Source organism: Bos indicus x Bos taurus, chromosome 23 (genome assembly GCF_003369695.1).
Source record: "Bos indicus x Bos taurus breed Angus x Brahman F1 hybrid chromosome 23, Bos_hybrid_MaternalHap_v2.0, whole genome shotgun sequence".
Lineage (NCBI taxonomy): Eukaryota > Metazoa > Chordata > Mammalia > Artiodactyla > Bovidae > Bos > Bos indicus x Bos taurus.
In genome coordinates, this window is record NC_040098.1 from 15,573,347 (window position 1) to 15,591,465 (window position 18,119).

General features: G+C 52.8%; 1 protein-coding gene across 1 annotated transcript in view; it reads right to left on the bottom strand.

Annotated features, from left to right (window-relative positions):
- The window catches only part of LRFN2 (leucine rich repeat and fibronectin type III domain containing 2), a 160,387-nt gene extending 142,909 nt beyond the window's left edge, over positions 1-17,478 (bottom strand). Inside the window, exon 1 of the mRNA XM_027524947.1 lies at positions 16,800-17,478. The gene's annotated coding sequence lies outside the window, so the exon portion shown is untranslated. The remainder of the gene's footprint in view (positions 1-16,799) is intronic.
- Positions 17,479-18,119: the final 641 nt, after the last annotated feature.

The window sequence follows — 18,119 nt, forward strand, 5'->3', positions numbered from 1 at the left end:
AGGATGTTCTTGGTGTTGTGAGCACCTGCCTTTCCCCATCTCTATGCTTCTCAACCCTAGAATCAGAATCCCAGGAAAGGTTTAAAAAAGAAAAACTCCAGTGCCCCAGCCACACCCAGAACAGTTAAATCAATGACTCTCTTGGAATAGGGGTCCAAGCATCACTGGTTTTTAAAACCCCTCAGGTGACTTCAATGTACATCTAGGCCCGAGAACCACTGTTTTCTTTAACCAACCCCAACCTAGTCCCTTCAAGATTCAGCCCATGTGTCTTATTTAATCATCAACTATTTCTTCGTTGGGCACTATTCTAAGCATGAGCTATAAAAATAATAATGATCACTAATATTTATTAAGCATCTGCCATATGCCAGACCGTGTTCCAAGTGCTTTACGTACGTTAACTCTTTCAACGGGAACAGCACCTTGATGGGGTAGGTACTATTATTTCCCCCGTTTTATACATGGGAAATCTGGGGTACAGAGAGGGGAAGTGACCTGCCCAGGGTCACACAGCTGGTGAGCATTATTGCAGGACTTGCATGCAGCCAGTCTGAGCATCCGTCTGGGCTTTGAATTCCTGCCCCCCTGCCATTCACAGGTTGCAAGAATGAAGCCACAAACAAACGAATGAATAGAGTAGAAAGAGGGATATGGACGGGGGGAAGCTGCCTGTGTGAGCAGCAAGGGGCTGACTTTGGGTGGCCAGGCCATCCCCAGGAGCGGTATTTAATCTGGGTCCTGAAGGATGAGAAGGACCCAGCCAAGCAGAGTGTGGGAAATGGGGTTCCAGGCAGGGGGGCCAGTGAACATGACATGTGCTAGGAACTGTGGAGGTCCAGTGGGGGCTGGCGAGAGGGTACAGACAAGTAAAGACGACGACAGGGCAGTGCCTCTGCAGGCCACCGAATGAGAGCAATCAGCAGGGCACACGGTGCCCACCTCAGGGTGGGCCGGAGGTGCCCCCTGTAGCCATTTAGCCAGCAGCATTTCCAGGACCTAGAGAGACATGCCTCCTCCAGGACGCTCTCTCGGTTCCTCAGCTCCAATCGTTGCACCATCACAGTGTCTTGTGGGCTTCCCCGGCGGTGCGAGTGATAAACCACCTGCCTGCCAAAGCAAGAAACATAAGAGACCCCGGTTCCACCCCTGGGTCAGGAAGATCCCCGGAGAAGGGAATGGCAACCCACTCCAGTATTCTTGCCTGGAGGATCCCGTGGACAGAGGAGCCTGGTGGGCTGCAGTCCACGGGGTCGCAGAGTCGGACACGACTGAGCGACTTAGCACGCAGTGTGTTGAGATTGCCTATTTACCTCCCGGCCTCCCTCCTGGCCTGGGAGCGCCCTGAGGGCAGACACCAATCTAACTGGCCTCTGTAGCCCAGCTGCTGACCGATATTAGGCGCTTGGTGAATATCTACAGCAGCTCTGGATTCCTGACAGTGAAGGCAGGGCCAGGCCTGATGCTGGAGCTTCTGTGGTCCTTCTGCTGCCACTGCCGTCACCAGCAGGGCCCCCCAAACCAAGGGACGCCCCACCTCTGTCAAATTAGAGGAGAGCAGAGGCAAAGGGGCAGGCAACTCAGAGGGATCACCCAGGTCGCATGACCCGTTGTTGGCAAAGCTGGCCAGGACTTAGGTTTCCAGACCCCCAGCCCAGAGGTTTCTCCACTAGCCACTTCTCCATCGGCCTTCTCGCCCCTGCCTCTGCTCACCATTCCTTTAGGAATGTCTCTATCTGTGTGCTGAAACCATGCAGAGCCGAGAACACCCAGAACAGAGGAGCCCGCCTGTCTCCTGGGAAGAAGCAGCCAGCCGGGTGCCCCAGGGATGCCAGGGGCCCCTGCTCACTATCACGGGCCATTCTGCTTTGAGGTTGTGCTAACAGCATGATGCTTAAGCATGTAGGTTCAAAACACAGTCCCACAACTTCCCAGCTCTGTGGTCCTGGGCAAGTGACTTCAACTGTCTCTGCCAAGTCTCTTCACTATGGAATGGAGATAACAGTGATAACAGTAATCCTATGTCCTAGGGTTGTGGTGGGATTAAATGGGTGAACAAGCGTAAAATGCTTGGAATGGTTCCTGGCAGGTAGCAAGTGCTTAATCAGTAAAATGTGTCCAATAAATGTGAGTGAGAATTTTCCAGGACAGACTCAAGAGACTCAGGTCCCTAGGTGAGCCTGAGCTATTTACCAACCCACTGTATGCCTCAGGTTCCCCACCTTTTAAATGGGGAGTCATTCATCTCTATGAGTGGCTGGAGGACAACCATGAAATGCCAAGAATCCTGAAAAGAGTTTAGAGGTTAAAAAGAAAAGAACCTTAGAAGTGGGAGGCCTGATGGGCAGGTGACCCTGTGGCAGAGGCAGGGCCCCATAATTCACCCTCAACCCAGCAGGCTGCCTGGGTTTTATGGGCCCTGGGGGCCAGGGTACTTTCCTGAACATCATTCAGAATTTATAGACTCTTGTCACTGTCCTTCCCAACTCTTTTTATGTCATTGCCTTAGAAGGAAGCCTGGCGTTAACATAGCCTCTGCTGCCCTCCCAGGAAAATGCAGCCCACCCTGCCTTCAGTTCCCAGCTGATGGGAGGAGAGGAGCTGAGAGGCCAGCAGGCATGTCCACTGCAGCCAGGTGCCCCCTCTACCTGCCGAGGCCGGAGCACAGGAGGACAACCTGGAGCCCGAGTCTAGGAACCAGCCTTCTGCATAAGGGACCCGTGATGATCAAGACCGCAGGCCTCAGACCTCTAGGAATTTGAATAGGACTGGGCTGGGCTGGGCTGGGGGCCTCTTCCGAGTTACAGAACAAGGAAAGCACAAGGGGAAAACACGAGCTGGGAACGCCTGGCACAAGCGCTCCTGTTGTATCACTTACAGGCCGTGTCATCAGCTAAGTACCTTGGCCTCTCTGTGCTCCCATTTTCTGACTTGTACACTGGCTAAAAGTACCTGGCCCTGTCTACTCCACAAGCTACCAGGATGAGGAAAGAAGACCATGAGGATGGAGAAGACTGGGAAGAGATACAACGGGAGCTGCAGCAGAGTGGCCAGGAGTGCAGGTCCCAAATCCCCACCTCCTGACCAGGGGACCTGAGCGAGTTACCTTCCCCTCTCTGCTTCCTCTCCAGGAAACGCTGAATGTCTAGTTCCCAAGGTTGCACAAGGATGAAATAGCTTAGCATCCCTAAAGCCAGCCAGGGCTCAGCAAACTCAGGCAGCTATAGAAGAGGCACCACCCCCGAGGGAATCGAGAGCAGTGGGTAAGGGCACCTGGCAGGAATCAGACACGGCGGGGGTCAGGTCCTGGCTTGGCCACTCAGTGTCCATGTGACCTGGGACGCCTCCCAGTTGGCCTGGGACTTCTCTGGTTTCAAGTCTTGCATCCCAGAATCCCCTGGGTCCCAAAGAGGGTCAGTTGGTCACCTTAGACCCAAAGAAAATCCCATTGCTGTTCTGAGCTCCAGCTTCCGCGTCAGCACAAAAGGAGGTAATACCTACTTTGTGAAGGTTGTAGGGGAACGAAATGAGAGAACACACGTCAATTACGCCAGACATGGTGGCTCTTTCATAGGTGTTCACTCACCTCATCCTCACCACGACCCAGGAGCGGGGAGGCAGTGCTCAGCAGGGGTTCCCCAGGGAGGGAAGGGGCTGTGCCCAGCACAACCTGTGGGCCCCCAGGCACTTTCAGCTCCTCCTTTGATGCCCACTGGCCTGCCGGGGCCCCTAGAAGACAGTCCAGCCCTACGCAGCTCTGTCTGTGATTAGAGCTGAAATCCCCCTCTGGGGGCACATCTAGCCACCACAAGGTTCTCCAGCCCTTTTCCTTGGGTGCAGGAGAACTATTGCAGACGTTGAAGGTGTACAAGAATAAGAAAGTCTCTCTGAGGAAGAGGAGATATATGTATGTGTATATATATATATATATATATATATATATATATATATATATACACACACACATATATAGTTATGACTGATTCATGATGTTATACATCAGAAACCAACACAACATTGTAAAGCAATTGCCTTCCAGTTAAAAAGAAAAAAGAAAGCCTCTCATACACCGGGAAGCTCCACCTCTATTCCCATCTCTCACCCTTACACATATCACAACATGTGACAGCTTGAATCGCAGATAAGAGTGTGGGCTCAGGAGCCGGGCTGCCCCAGGTTCATGTCCAAGCTCTGCCCTCTGACTAGCTGTGTGACCTCAGGCAAGTGACTTAACTTCTTTGGGCCTGTTTCCTCACCTGTAAAAATGAGCTAATCAGCACCCACCCCACAGAACTAATGTGGGGATAAAATCAGTATATAAATCTTACATTAGAACAGCGCCGGGCCCTCTATAAGCAGGCAATACCCAGGAGCCATTATTCTGATTATTTAATATAATGTAATTCAATCCAAGCATGACCTGGTCATTCCATTAGCCTCTTTGAGGCCATTTCCTTACCTTTAAACAGAGACGACTCCGCTCGCCCCTACTTCCTCACTGTCACGGGATCCAAAGCAGATAAACGTGGTTGTGAGTTACGCTTTAAAAACCATCAAGAGCTGTATATGTGAAAGGGCTGAAAATAACGCATCCTCTAATAAACATAAGGTAATAGAAACATAGCACAACAGGGTAACATGAGCCAACGTAAGACAACACTCCACGTTAAAAACTGAACTGTGAGAGAGAGAAGACAGATGGAGAAAGAGGAGGAGAGGCGGAGAAAGGCCAAGCGAGACAGGGGCAGCGAGTGAGGGCTGAACTTGGAGAGCAGGGAATCAATGCCGTACTGTAATTTAAAAACCAATATACAGTAAATATCAGCCCGGCGCCGAGAGCAGCAGCATGGCAGGGTGGCCCTGCCAGAGATAACTCACAGCCCCAAGCTGTGAGTTACCCCCGGCTCCCCACCAGCCTCCCCTGTAACTCATGGGCCACCGCTCTCTCCCTGCAGCTGGGTGCTACCCTAGGGCCGCAGGTACCTGCAGGGCCTCCTGGTTATGTACCATATTCACACGGCCCAAGATCTATGGAGCCAGCTGATCATGAAGTCCTGGAAATGTGCTTGGGGCCTGGACTTCTCCCCTCGAGAGAGGAAGCCTGGGATGGGGCTTGGGTTCCCAGCAGCCTGGCTTTGTCCTGGGGGTAATCTGGAGGCTCAAGCCCCAGGGAGCGTCCATGGCAGCTCTTCTCTTGTGGCTTCACTGCCGGAATTCTGTCCTCTCCCCACAGTTACACACCCATCCTCCCATCATCACCCCACATCCCTACACCTGACCCTCCCAGTTCCTGAAACCCCGCCCCCACCAGCATGCCTCTAAATCTGGTTTCTCCTGCTGGGGAGCTCATGCCCTCTTCTGCCTCCTACTCCAAGGCCTATTTTCTTGACCCCCAGAGGCTTTTCCAGCTTCTTCCGACCAAAATACCCAGGAAGTCCCACTTCCCACCACCTGGCTCAGCCCTGGGGAACGGGTTCTGGGGTCGGGGGCGGGGGCAGGAATCACGGCCCAGGGAGATGTTGCTCTCTGGCCTTCTCTCCACATAAGAGACCAGGCTGAATCAGATGCCTCCTTCCTTGATAGAAAGTTCCTCAATCCAGGTGCCACATCCCCATTAGAACCCGCAGTACCGTCCCACCCCCATCCAGCACAGCACACCAAACAGTGGTTTCAAAAGGACCCAAAGCAGCATGTTCTCTGGCCCCGCCACTAACTCCCGTCCCCTGAGGGTCTGTTTTGTGCTTTCCCATGAGGCATGTCCTATAGACACCGCCTGAGCCTGTAGACTGTAACATCCTCCCACAATGTGGCTTGATTGCCCTGTAATCTGACCCCAAAACAAAGAAGGCCCATGTGTGAGGTCCAATTCTGAATCCACTAGCCATCTTCAGACAAACCCCTCGTCCATAAAATTCCCCAGCCACGAAGCTGAACACAGTATGGTTACAGGTATAATAAGAACCCAACTGCATCAGGAACTACTCAGCGACCTCTGTGCCTCAGTGTCCTCTCGTGTATAATGGGTGTAATCATAGCATCTGTCCTTCCTGCTTGCCTGGTAGGAACTTCGGTAGAATCAAATGAGATCACGTGGAGAGTATTATGAAATTCCCCCAAGGTGCTGGATGATTTAGTGGGTGGTTGTTGGAGAGGCGCCTCCATTAAGATGATCCACAGTTGCTCCCCTCCACGCTTAGGAAAAATGCCGCTAGTCTATCTACCATGAATAACAGTAATGTATACTACACAGAGGGCTTCCCTGGTGGCTCAGACAATAAAGAATCCACCTGCAGGATCTGGATCAGGAAGATCCCCTGGAGAAGTGATGGCAACCCACTCCTATATTCTTGCCTGGAGAAGTCCATGGACAGAGGAGCCTAGCGAGCTATATAGTCCATGGGGTCGCAGAGAGTTGGACATGACTGAGTGACTTAGGATGCGCGCGCACACACACACACACATACACACACACACACACACACACACACACACACTACACAGCATGCAGCACGTGCCAGGCACTGCTCCAGCCCCTCACATACAGCAATTCATCAAGTTCTCCTAACAGCCCTATGCTGTGGGTACTATTATTGTCTCCATTTTGCAGATGAGGAAACTGAGGCCCAGAGCGAGTAACCTGCCCAAGTCCACACGATCAGGAAAAGAGAACACGGTGTAAGCCCTAGGAATGGGGGCCCCAGTGCACCCAGGCTCCCTACATAAGAAAGAACTGTGTCCACATATTTTAGTGCCTAAGCATTCCGGGATAATGTGTATGTTTCTCTGCTCCACCCTCCTCTTAGACCTAAACTTCCCAAGGACAAGAAGTGGGCCTTTCTCCACCCAAGGACGGCTTCTCAAGAGTAAGGAACCCGCCTTGCCCACTTGCAACCTCTCTCTGCTCACCCTCCTGCTGCCAGCAGCTCTCTGCCCAGATTCTTGTCCGTTTAAGGACTAGGAAATCGTCCCGCCCCCAGTGCAATGGCCCTCATTTCTCATGTGCTTAGAAGCTGTGATCAGACAGAGGGGCCAGGATTTACGTCTATTCTAGGGTCTCCCCTCAGTTCCCCTTCTCCCAGCTCAGCCTCTGTGACGTACATGCCCGGGCTGGGAGGAAGATTAAGTGGTTCCTTTAGGGTCAGCTGCCCCTAAACAGGGACCACAGCCCCCAAATCTCTTCACCCAGTCAGTTCACATTTGGGTGAGAGGATGAGAAGCCAGTTAAGCAGCGGGGCAGGGAGGGATCTGGGGGAAAGCAGCTTGAGAGCGCGTTTCTCAAGTGGTCCACGTCACCCCTCCACCTCCAGCATTGACAACACTCTTGTCAGCTTTACATCATGTGGTTAATCGTGCATGACCTTCAGCTGAGTCCTGAGCACATGTACACACACACACATGCACACACATGCACGGGAACACAGGCGAGGGAAGGCAGTAGAAACAAGCCAGAGCTGGGCACCCCCACCACCATCCCAACCCCAACCCCCACCAAGTCCTGGAGTCCACATGCAGGGCTGGAAAAAATACAGAAGGGGAAATCAAACAATGGGGGTGGCGGAGGGCTGTGTGCAGTGTCTGGTCTGGGGGTGGTGCAGAGTAGGTGCTCAATAACTGCGTGTTGAATTAAACTGAATCAGTGAGGACCACTGACCAGTCAGTCATGAAAGGGAAGGTCTAGGGAGCATGAGCTTGATCACCAAATCCTGAACACTCAGGCTCTCCTGACTTTACAGCTCGATGGGCTTGAGGGCTTTCTGGGTGGCAGTAGTGGTAAAGAACCCATCTGCAATGCAGGAGATGTAAGAGACATGAGTTCGATCCCTGAGCTGGGAAGATCCCCTGGAGGAGAGCATGGCAACCCACTCCTATATTCTTGCCTGGAGAATCCCATGGACAGAGGAACCCGGCAGGCTACAGTCCATGGGGTCACGAAGAGTCAGACACAACTGAGGTGACTTAGCACGCACGGGGTGGAGGGGACACTTTAGAACAAATCAAAGGAGACCTCACTCTCATACTGGCAGCAAAGTACAGAACTTTGCTCAAGAGGTGGGGTGGATTGAGACCATGAAAGTGTTTCTAGCAAATCATGACACCCATAACTTGACCTTTAATAAGCATAATGAGAAATGGCCATGAGAAGGCGTCCTCCACTGCGTGAGGACAGAAATCTCCCAGCCCTCTCCCACACTCCATCTCGGTGGAAATGAGGCAGAACTGGGGCTAGAACTTGCAGGGGACTGACCTAGCATGGGATTTCTCAACTGTGGGAGGTGTGATATGAATCAAAGCTCCTGAGAGCAGACTGACAGTCAGGAACAATCACCAAACAGCCACACAGGAGCAGATGTAGAGTACACAGGTGTCCTGGCAGAGAGAGGGCTCCAGGGTGGCTCCACCTCCCAGGGTGAATCATTGGAAAGTTCCCCAGCACCCCAGAGAGTCCTCTACACCTTGGTGCCTTGTGCTGTAGAAGGACCTCTAACCTCTAACCTTTGATTTCCATGTCTCCAGGTCATCCATGTTCCTCCCTTCTGCCCTAAGAGGACTTATCTGGGTATTACAGAGGCTCCACTGGGGGCAGGGGAAGGGAAATTGAATCAAAAGATCAACTTGCCCACCCAGGAGTCCTCAATACCTTTTTAGAATGACTAGACCTCATCTTATGGCCCTTGTTGGGCATTTCCAGGGCTTTCCAGGAGCTCAGGTCAAGCTTGCCTACACCTCCATTGTTGTCCTCCAGGGGGCCCCAACATCTCTTTCTCATCAGCTACTGAGATGCAAGCTGGAGCCTAAACCTGGCTTCCCACCCAATCTCCTCCAACTCCTGCTGGCTGAGTGACCATATGTCATTCATTTGGGGGACCAGAGGGAGTCATGTAACAGCAAGACCTAGTTTACAACTAGTCTGAAGTAGGAGTCTGCACAGACTCCCAATATTAGTTGGGGATCATAGTAAATCCCCACCCCCAGCTATTTTGACTGAAGCTGCCTTAATAGCGGAACAGATCGGGAAGGGTAACTCGGAAAGATGGTGCTAGCTTTGGGGAAAAGGAGTAGAAAGTGAGTCTTAGGGAGGGAAGGTAGAAGGACCAAACCGATTTTTGCATTTCTGTGAAGCTTATTAGAGACCTGAGTTAAGACGAAAGGGAAGACCTTCCTGTGTTGGCCTTAGACCGAAGAAGAGGGTGTTAAGGGGAGATGGCCCAGGAGGGAAATACAGAGGAAAAAGGGGTTAAGACAGACACAGCATCTCACTTTTCTTGCTGTGTCTGCTGTGAATGAGTTAACGCAGGGTATGCCCATAATATGGTTGTTCTAGTATCCAGGACTCCCACAGATGCTAAAACCCAGAGGCTCTAATCTCTTTATAAATGGCACAGTATTTGCACATAACCTGTACACATCTTCGCATATACTTTACTTTTTTAACTTCTTTATTTTGTACTGGGGTATGGCCGATTAACAATGTTGTGATGGTTTCAGGTGAGTAGAGAAGGGACTCAGCCACACATATACACTTATCCACACTCCTCCAAACTCCCCTCCCATCCAGGCTGCCACATAACACTGAGCAGAATTCCATATGCTATGCAGTAGGTCCTTGTTGGTTATCCATTTTAAATATAGCTGTGTGTACATGTCCATCCCAAACTCCGTAACTACCCTTTCCCCTCATCCTTCCCCCCCGCCCACCCCACAACCATAAATTTATTCTCTAAATCTGTGCCTCCCACATACTTTAAAATCTTCCCTAGATTACTTATAATACCGACTACAATGTAAATGCTATGTAAATCAATGTAAATGCTACGTAAATAATTGCCAGTACATGGCAAACTCAAGTGTTGCTTTTCAGAACTTTCTGGGATTTGTCTTTTTCGGAAAATTTTTGATTGCATCCATGGATAAAGAACCCACAGATAAGGAGGGCCGATTGTAAATGCATTGAGTTCTAAAGAGTCCAACTTTGGGATTTTGCAGTCTCTCATGTTTCGGGATTACCCTGTATATATAGGACTATGACAAGGAGTCCCAGGCTCTATGCAGAGAACTCCAAGCAGACTGATAAATTACAAGAGCTCAGTTTTGCTCTTTAATCCAGTTTGACCCTGTTTAACACCTAAGTCTTGTGCCTACAGTTCCAGTCTGCTTCTTGGGTTGGTCTGGTGCCCATTAACCTTGACCCTTGGGGATATTCAAGAAAGCAGACTTAGATCTGTCCAAATCAGACGCCTGGCCTTCTGTTGCTCAGGAGCGAAGTCAAACACTGCCTTGCGTCTCCTCCATGGGACCCCCACACCTTCTACACAACGTGCAACCACAATGTAAGGAATCGTGGGGAAAAAACCAAGTGATGGATCACAACACAGGCAGACTGTGTCATTGCTTAAACGTGCTCGGTCCATTAGGACTCAGCTTAACCACCCGTTTGACCCAGCACGTACTTGTCTCTGGCTTCTCACCCCTTTTCCTTTGATCTTCTGTTCACAGACTAGCCTTGTTTTCCAGGATCATGCATCCAACCCTGCCCTTACCCCCCATTTCAATGAAATGGAGATGCCTATTCAAGAGGTTTGGGATTTTGCATCCATCCAGAAGGCAATGGCACCCCACTCCAGTACTCTTGCCTGGGAAATCCCATGGACGGAGGAGCCTGGTAGGCTACAGTCCATGGGGCCGCTAAGAGTCGGACACGACTGAGCGACTTCACTTTCACTTTTCACTTTCATGCATTGGAGAAGGAAATGGCAACCCACTCCAGTGTTCTTGCCTGGAGAATCCCAGGGACAGAGGAGCCTGGTGGGCTTCCATCTATGGGGTCGCACAGAGTCGGACATGACTGACGTGACTTAGCAGCAGCAGCAGCAGCCCACTTCTGGGTGATGTTGATGCTCCTGGTCCATGGACCACACTCCAGGCAGTGACATGCCAGTGTGGCTCTGTCCTTACCATCTCGTGGATTCTCCTTGCTTTAAATCTACCTCGTTTTCTAATCCTAGTTGAAAAGTTAAGTTGCTCAGTCGTGTCCAACTCTTTGCGACCCCATGGACTGTAACCTACCAGGCTCCTCAGTCCATGGGATTTTCCAGGCAAGAGTACTGGAGTGGGTTGCCATTTCCTTCTCCAGAGGATCTTCCCAACCCAGGGATGGAACCCGGGTCTCCTGCACTTCAGGCAGACGCTTTACCGTCTGAGCCACCAGTTGCTGCTGCTGCGGCTAAGTTGCTGGTTAGTCCTAAAACATGAATTCTCATTGGTGGCAACAGCGCCCCCAAGGGGGCAAAAACTGTTATTGGGAGCAGCTTACTCTTTGTATACAAAGCACAGCGATACCTAATACAGTACATAAACAGATATATAGTATACATTAAAATTTTATGGGAGTGAAATTATAAGAAATAGTGTCTTAGAAGTTTTCATCAAGAGGGCAATAATTAAAGAAAGGTTGAGATACACGGGCTGAAGGCTAACTCCCTTCACCCTCTCTGGTGCCAAAGCTTCAATAATGGCACCTAGTTGCAAAGTAAATGATATGACATGATATGAAATAACATCAGTGTGTTCCTTCCCTGCTGCCCGCCACTGATCGCACCCAACTGTCCGGACCAAAGACCCTTCTTCCGCAGGTTCTGCATCCCTTTTCCCAGAAGGCACAGTGTCCACCTGCCTCACCTAGTGTATTATTGGGGAACTCCAGTCCCACATGAAACGGATACATTAAAGCCTACCTGTAATGCCTTCGTGCGTGCACGTGTGCTAAGTCTCTTCAGTTGTGTCTGACTCTTTGAGACACCATGGACTGTAGCCCACCAGGCTCCTCTGTCCATGAGGATTCTCCAGGCAAGAATACTGGAATGCGTTGCCATGCCCTCCTCCAGGGGATCTTCCCAACCCAGGGATCGAACCCGCATCACTTAAGTCTCCTGCATTGGCAGGTGGGCTCTTTACCACTAGCACCACTTGGGAAGCCCCAGTGCCCTCATACCTGGGCAGCACTGCCTTTGACAGTTTAATTACTTGATCTAAAATTAGGAAGGGGTCACAAATATAATCCTGCGTGCTAAAGGGCTTGCTCAAGGCTGAAGCACACTCACATGGGCCTGACCTTACATCTGCCTTAGGAAGTCAACATCAGCACCCTGACGGATCAGTAATGGAACCAGGCCTCGGGGGTGCCCCACCCAAGTCACACACATGGTAGAGTCGGGACCCCTAACTCACAGCCCAGCGTTCAGCCTACCATCTTCCATCCTGTCCAGAAGGACAATGCTGACTATCTGATGGGAATTTTTAAACAGATGCGTATGAGCCAGAATGGCAAGCAGGGAAGCCCACGAGAAGACTGAGCCCCCCAGGGCTCTGTGATGAAGGCTCTGAAGTCACCTCACCAGCCAGACCAGGAGGCCAGCAGAGCACACACAGGGACCAATCCATGCTGATCCTACTGATCCTCCCCTGGGGACAGAGGCAGTACAGAGGGGTTAAGAGTGTGGGTGCTGATCCAGACAGATGTGAGGACTCAGTGACAGCTCTGCCACTTACCAACTAATTGGCAGGCACCCAGCTTCTCTGAACCTCTGTTTCCCCATCTGTAAAGTGGAGGTACCAACAGTGACCATTTCACAGGATTGGGAGAATTCAATGAGAAAAAAATGTGAAGCTCTTAGCACTGTGCCTGGTACATAATAAACAAACAAGAAATTGTTCGAAGGAGCTGGTCTTGACAGCCTAAGAAATTCTCAGAATATCCATTCTACTTTCCCCACCTGAAACTCCCAAATTCCCAGTGACCTCTGAGAATTTATAAGACAAAATCTAACTTCTATGGAGTTTTATGGGCTTTTGCTGTTCCTAAAATCTTCATCTCCTCCAAGAAGCCCTCTTGATTGCCCTCACCCTGAGCATACTGAACATGGCTTTTTCCCTTGGTCCCCGTCTCCAGACTTGACTTACTGCTCCCTGAATATACCTTTTCTTAGGCCCACCCACGATGGTTAGACTAGTCCTCCAACCCTGTTCTAGTAACTCATTAGTCAGATCCCACTAAATACATGTCTGGGCCCAAGCCCCTCTTCCCAGCTGGGTGGGTCACCCAATTCCACAAATGGGACCCAGGTCCAATCACAGGCCCTGTAGAGGCCCCAGCAGAGCTATGTCCATTCACTTAGCCTGGCTCTGACACCAGCCCTGTGAGGCCACTCTTGGGGCAGCAAGAGGTGGAGCGAGGGAAGGAAGAGGAGGGGCTGAATTCTGGGAGAGATTTCACACTCAGGCTTGAGATAGGAAAGCGTGACAGATGATACTTGTAAAACACAGAGTCAGAGCATCCTGAGCAAATGTGCATGGCTGTAAAAACCCACAGCAAACAAGAGGCAGGGAGAGAAGCAGGTGCCACAGCCCCAGAGGTGAAATCTGCTCCTCGAATATCAATTCTCCAAGTTTTCTTGGAGGGTTTCCTGGAGTCTTTTAATGACCCGCTTATGTAGGATGGCATCAAACCCTCCTGGCAGCTGTGTGCAGGGGAGGCTGGGGACACTCTCCTCCAGGTCTCTGAGGGCCCCTCCCCCTCTCTGAAACTTCTCCCTCCAACCAAACACTCCCCCAGATCTGTAAGGGGTTTGGGGGGCACTGGGGCAAATATGGGGCCATACACATCTGCAAAGCATGTGCCATTATTTCCTGTCACCAGATGAGAGCACAGAGGCCCCAGCGGTTAACACACATGTGGCAGAGCTGGAATTCCACCCCAGGCCTTCCAAGTGCAGGTTCCATTCCACTCCAGGCACATCTTGCTTTACTGCGCTTTACTTGATTGCCCTTCATAGATACTGTGTTTCTTTACAAATTGAAGGTTTGCGGCAACAACCTTGCTTCGAGCAAGTATACTGGGGCCATTTTACCAACAGCATTTGCCCACTTCATGTCTCTGTGTCACACTTTGGTAATTCTTGCAGTAGTTCAAACATTTTCATTTTTATTGTGTTTGCTATGGTGACTGGTGATCTGTGATCAGTGATCTGTAATCGGTGATCTTTGATGTTATTACTATGACTTTCTGAAGGCTTACAAGTGGTTAGAGTTTTTAGCAATAAAGTCTTTTTTAATTAAGGTATTACATTGGTTTGCTTTTTTTTTTTTAGATATAATGTTCTTATGCACTTCATAGACTACAGTATCATGTAAATATAACTTTGATATGCACTGGGAAGCCAAAAATTCATGACTCACTTTATTACGATATTTGCTTTATTATAGCAGAACAGAACTGCAATATCTCCAAGGTATGCCTGTATATGACAACTCTATCCCTTCAAATAAACTGTGCCCAAAAACTACCACTAAACTTCAAATAAACTGTGCTAAGACTCCAACTATGCTCAAAATAAAATTGCAAAACACTCCAATAGTTCTTGCTTCTGTCCAGGGTCCTGTTACATTCGGCTGTTTCTGGTTGGTTTCTGCTCTATGTCTCTGCTCTCAGTCTAGAAGCCTCCCCCATCAGAATGGGAAGCCAGGCCCCAGATGCCAATACTGTGCTCACCTCCAGCCTGGGACAGGGGACTTTCTGAAGGAGAACTGCTCCATCTCACAGGCTGGACAGGCTTGACGTACGTACCCGACACTGGAGGCCAGAATCCCCTGGATCCTTGATTTTATTTTAGAACTGCAGGCAAGACACAAAGGCGATTTTCACTGTAGCCAACCCGGGGCCTGGGTGCCCAAAAGGCTGCCTGCTTCTCCCAGTGGCCCCACCCACCTCATCTGCATTTCCCACCCCTTCCACCCTCCCTCTCCTCCTCCATCTGGCCTCCTGAAAGCTCCCTGCTCACCCTCTCTCAGGCCAGGACTCCCCAGCGTCTCAGATTTCAGGGCCTGGGAAAGGAAGGAACTGGCACATCAGAGAAGGTGGGCAGGCACCCAGTCCAACCCAACAGGGGATGGAGCTGGGAGCCGACCTCCCAGAGACGCATCGCCAGAGGCTGAAACCGAAATGCCAAGTTAGCTGTTTGTATCCCCCAGGGCCAGGGTAGGAAGATACGTAATTACATTCCTGAACAGGAATTAGACCAGAAACTCTAAATTGAGGACTGGGCAGAGGGCTTGAGCAGAAGCAGGGGAGGAGCTGGAAGACAGAGATGGAACTCGGCACCCCAAGCCCGAGTCAGAAGGGAGAGACGACATCCCAGCGTCAGCAGATGGGCCCGGGGAAGCTGGCATGGTCTGCGGAGGCTGCCGGCAGGCCCTCTGGAGCTTCCTCGTCCTCCCCTGCAGGACCCTGATCCCCTTCAGCCTCCAAAGTACTGCACAAGCGAGGCCACAGCTGGTGGGGCTCTGCTGTACGTGGCTGTGTACAGCTCTTCGCAGAGGACAGCGATCAGCCCAGGACACAACCCCAAGACTCGGGATCTGAGCTCCCAGTCTCCCCACAATCCCCCCATCTGTGCTCCCAGTCTCCCCACAAGCCGTGAGTTCCAAGACGGCCCCCACCCTCGTACAACAGCCCAACAAGAACCTCTCAGCCTGGTCCCAGGGAACTTCACAGCTCAGGGACAGGCAGTTTCCTGCCTAGCTCTGCTCCTCCCCAGCCATGGGGGGTCAATTTCCTGAAGCCTCCCGGCTCCCATGGCCCCTCAAGGCCAATCAGCCCTTTGCAGCCACAGAGGACCCCCTCCCTGACACACGCATGCACACACACACACACACACACATACACACTTCACTGTCATGAGTGCAGAGGGTCATCACCTACAGCCATGCCTGTAACACCAGCTTGGGGTGTGGGGTGTGGGCTCCGCCAAGCTCCCACTCCCCGCAGGTATCTGCCCGTCTGTCTGTGGCATCTCAGCAGGCACTTGGTGCTGGCCTGGATCAGTCCCCCTGGGGTCCCGCTCAGGCTCCCTCCTGTTTCTCTTTCACTTTCTGGCTCTCAGGAGCTCTGTCTCCCTGGAACTCACTGCCTATGTCCTTTGTACTGGGGTGATGCAAAGATCGGTAGGACACCTCCCTGTCGTCCCCTTGGGTCTGTGCAGAGCGAGGCACTGCTGGCACTGACTGCCCACTGTTCTCCCTCCTCCTTGCCCAGGCCAACCTTAGAACCCTAGAACCAGGGCAGGGCTGGTGGGAGACAGACCTACCAACCAGGCGCAGCTAATACCAGTTTCCATATTGCTTCATCATGCCATTCTGATGCCCCAAGCTGCACACACACCATCTCCCCAATCTCCCTGCCTTCTACCTGAAGACAGGAGAGGGTCCCTGAGGTTGCCCTACATGCCTGCCTCCCTGAACTGCAATGAAGCCTTCCTTCCCTCCATCAGCACTGAGTCAACTCCTCCACACCCGGCTCTACCCACCCCACCCAACCCACAGAGCGCAGGGAGCCCTGGCGTCCGACCCAGCCCCCAGCAACCGCTCCAGCCAGGCTTCCGCCTGTGGGGAGATGCAACAGAGTGGTCTGGCGGCAAAGTTCTCCTGCTGTTTCAACGTTTCGGTCTACCTGCAGCTCCCATCTCTCCCTCCTGCTCTCTGGCCTCAAACGGAACTCGCTCTCCCCGCTCCTGGCCAGTTTCACCCCCACGATCAAAAAAGAAAGAAAGAAATGAAAAGGAAACCTCCCGCGATAACGATGGACGAAAAGAGAAGAGAGTATCCGCAGGGATGCTCGGGTGAGAGAGCCCTCAAGTGAAAAAAGAAAGGGATGCAAAGTTCCCAGCTCCCCCGGGCGCGTTCAGCCCCGCGCCGAGCTCGCGAAGACACCCGATCGCTGAGACGCGGTGGCGGCGGCGACCACTCACCTGGGCGAGGCAGCATCTACCCCCGGCTGGGAGGCACCGAGGCCGGTTCCGCAGGGCGCCCGGGCTCCCCGGCTCGGCCACGCATCCTTCCCCGCCCGAGACCGGCTCGAGCTAAGCCCTCCGGCTCCGGCGAACACAGGCAGATGGTGGCCTCGGATGTCCACGCGGGGAGAGCCCTGAGCGGCTTATTCAGTTATATCCACGGCATTTAGCACGAAGAAAGAAAGAAAAAGCACAACTTGTTCTCTTCCAGATTAAAAAACAAAACAAAACATAATCTCTCCCTAGGAAGACGGCGGTAGGATTTTCCAAATCGAAGAAACCCGGGCATCCCCAGGAACCTCGAGCATCTTGGAATGTGGGGCGTCTTCAAGTTCAGACGAGTCAGCCGGTTGTGCGTGTGAGTGTGAGTGTGAATGTGAGTGTGTGTGAGTGTGTGTGTGTGTGTGTGTGTATGTGTGTGTCTCAGAGAGAACGAGCCAGGCACTCACACCCACACGCACACAAACACACTCCCCCGCACGCCCCGCATGCACACTGCCCCCCCATGCGCGCGCACACACACGCGCGCCCCCGTCACACATACACACACACACGCACGGCGATCGCACGCATGGAGCTAGGAGGGAGCCGGGCGGGCTGCGGCGGCCGCCGAGGGCTGGCGGCGGAGAGAGCCCAGCGGCCGGAGGCGCCCGGAGCCCGGGGCCGTGCGCGCCGTCCCCGCCGAGCCCCTCGGCGAGGCCGCCCCCAGCGGCGGCCGGCGGAGCTGCAGGAGCCGGTGAGCCGGCCTCGGGCCCGCCGCGCGGCGCACCCCCTTCCTTCCCGCACGGCCGCCGGAACTGGAGGGCTCGCGGTCCCCGCCGGGGTGGCGCGAGGGCAGCCGCTGGCTAGCGGGGCTCTCATGGAGCGGTGGCTGGGGTCTGGGGAGGGCGGCGGGCGGGCCTGGCGCCCAGGAGCCGGCAGGGCGGGCTGGGCGGCCCGGCGGCACGGGCAGCCCCTGCGACAAGCGAGCCGGGCGGCCTGGGCTGCGCGCTGCGGCCGGAGCCGGTGCTGCCGCCTCACGTGCGGAGCGCGCCGTGCAGCCTTCAGCCCTCCGCCTGCCGGAGGAGAACCCCGCCGCGCCGGCCCTGGGCTGAGGGTGGGGGCTGGGACGATCGCGCCCACCCAGCCCTGGCCGGGTTCTGATTCCCACAGCCTAGCGGGGCGACCCAGGACAAATGAGAGCCCAGGGCAGGCTGGCCTGGAGAATTCCATGGACTGTATAGTCCATGGGGTCGCAAAGAGTCGGACACGCACCTTTAGACTTCGGAATATCGGAAT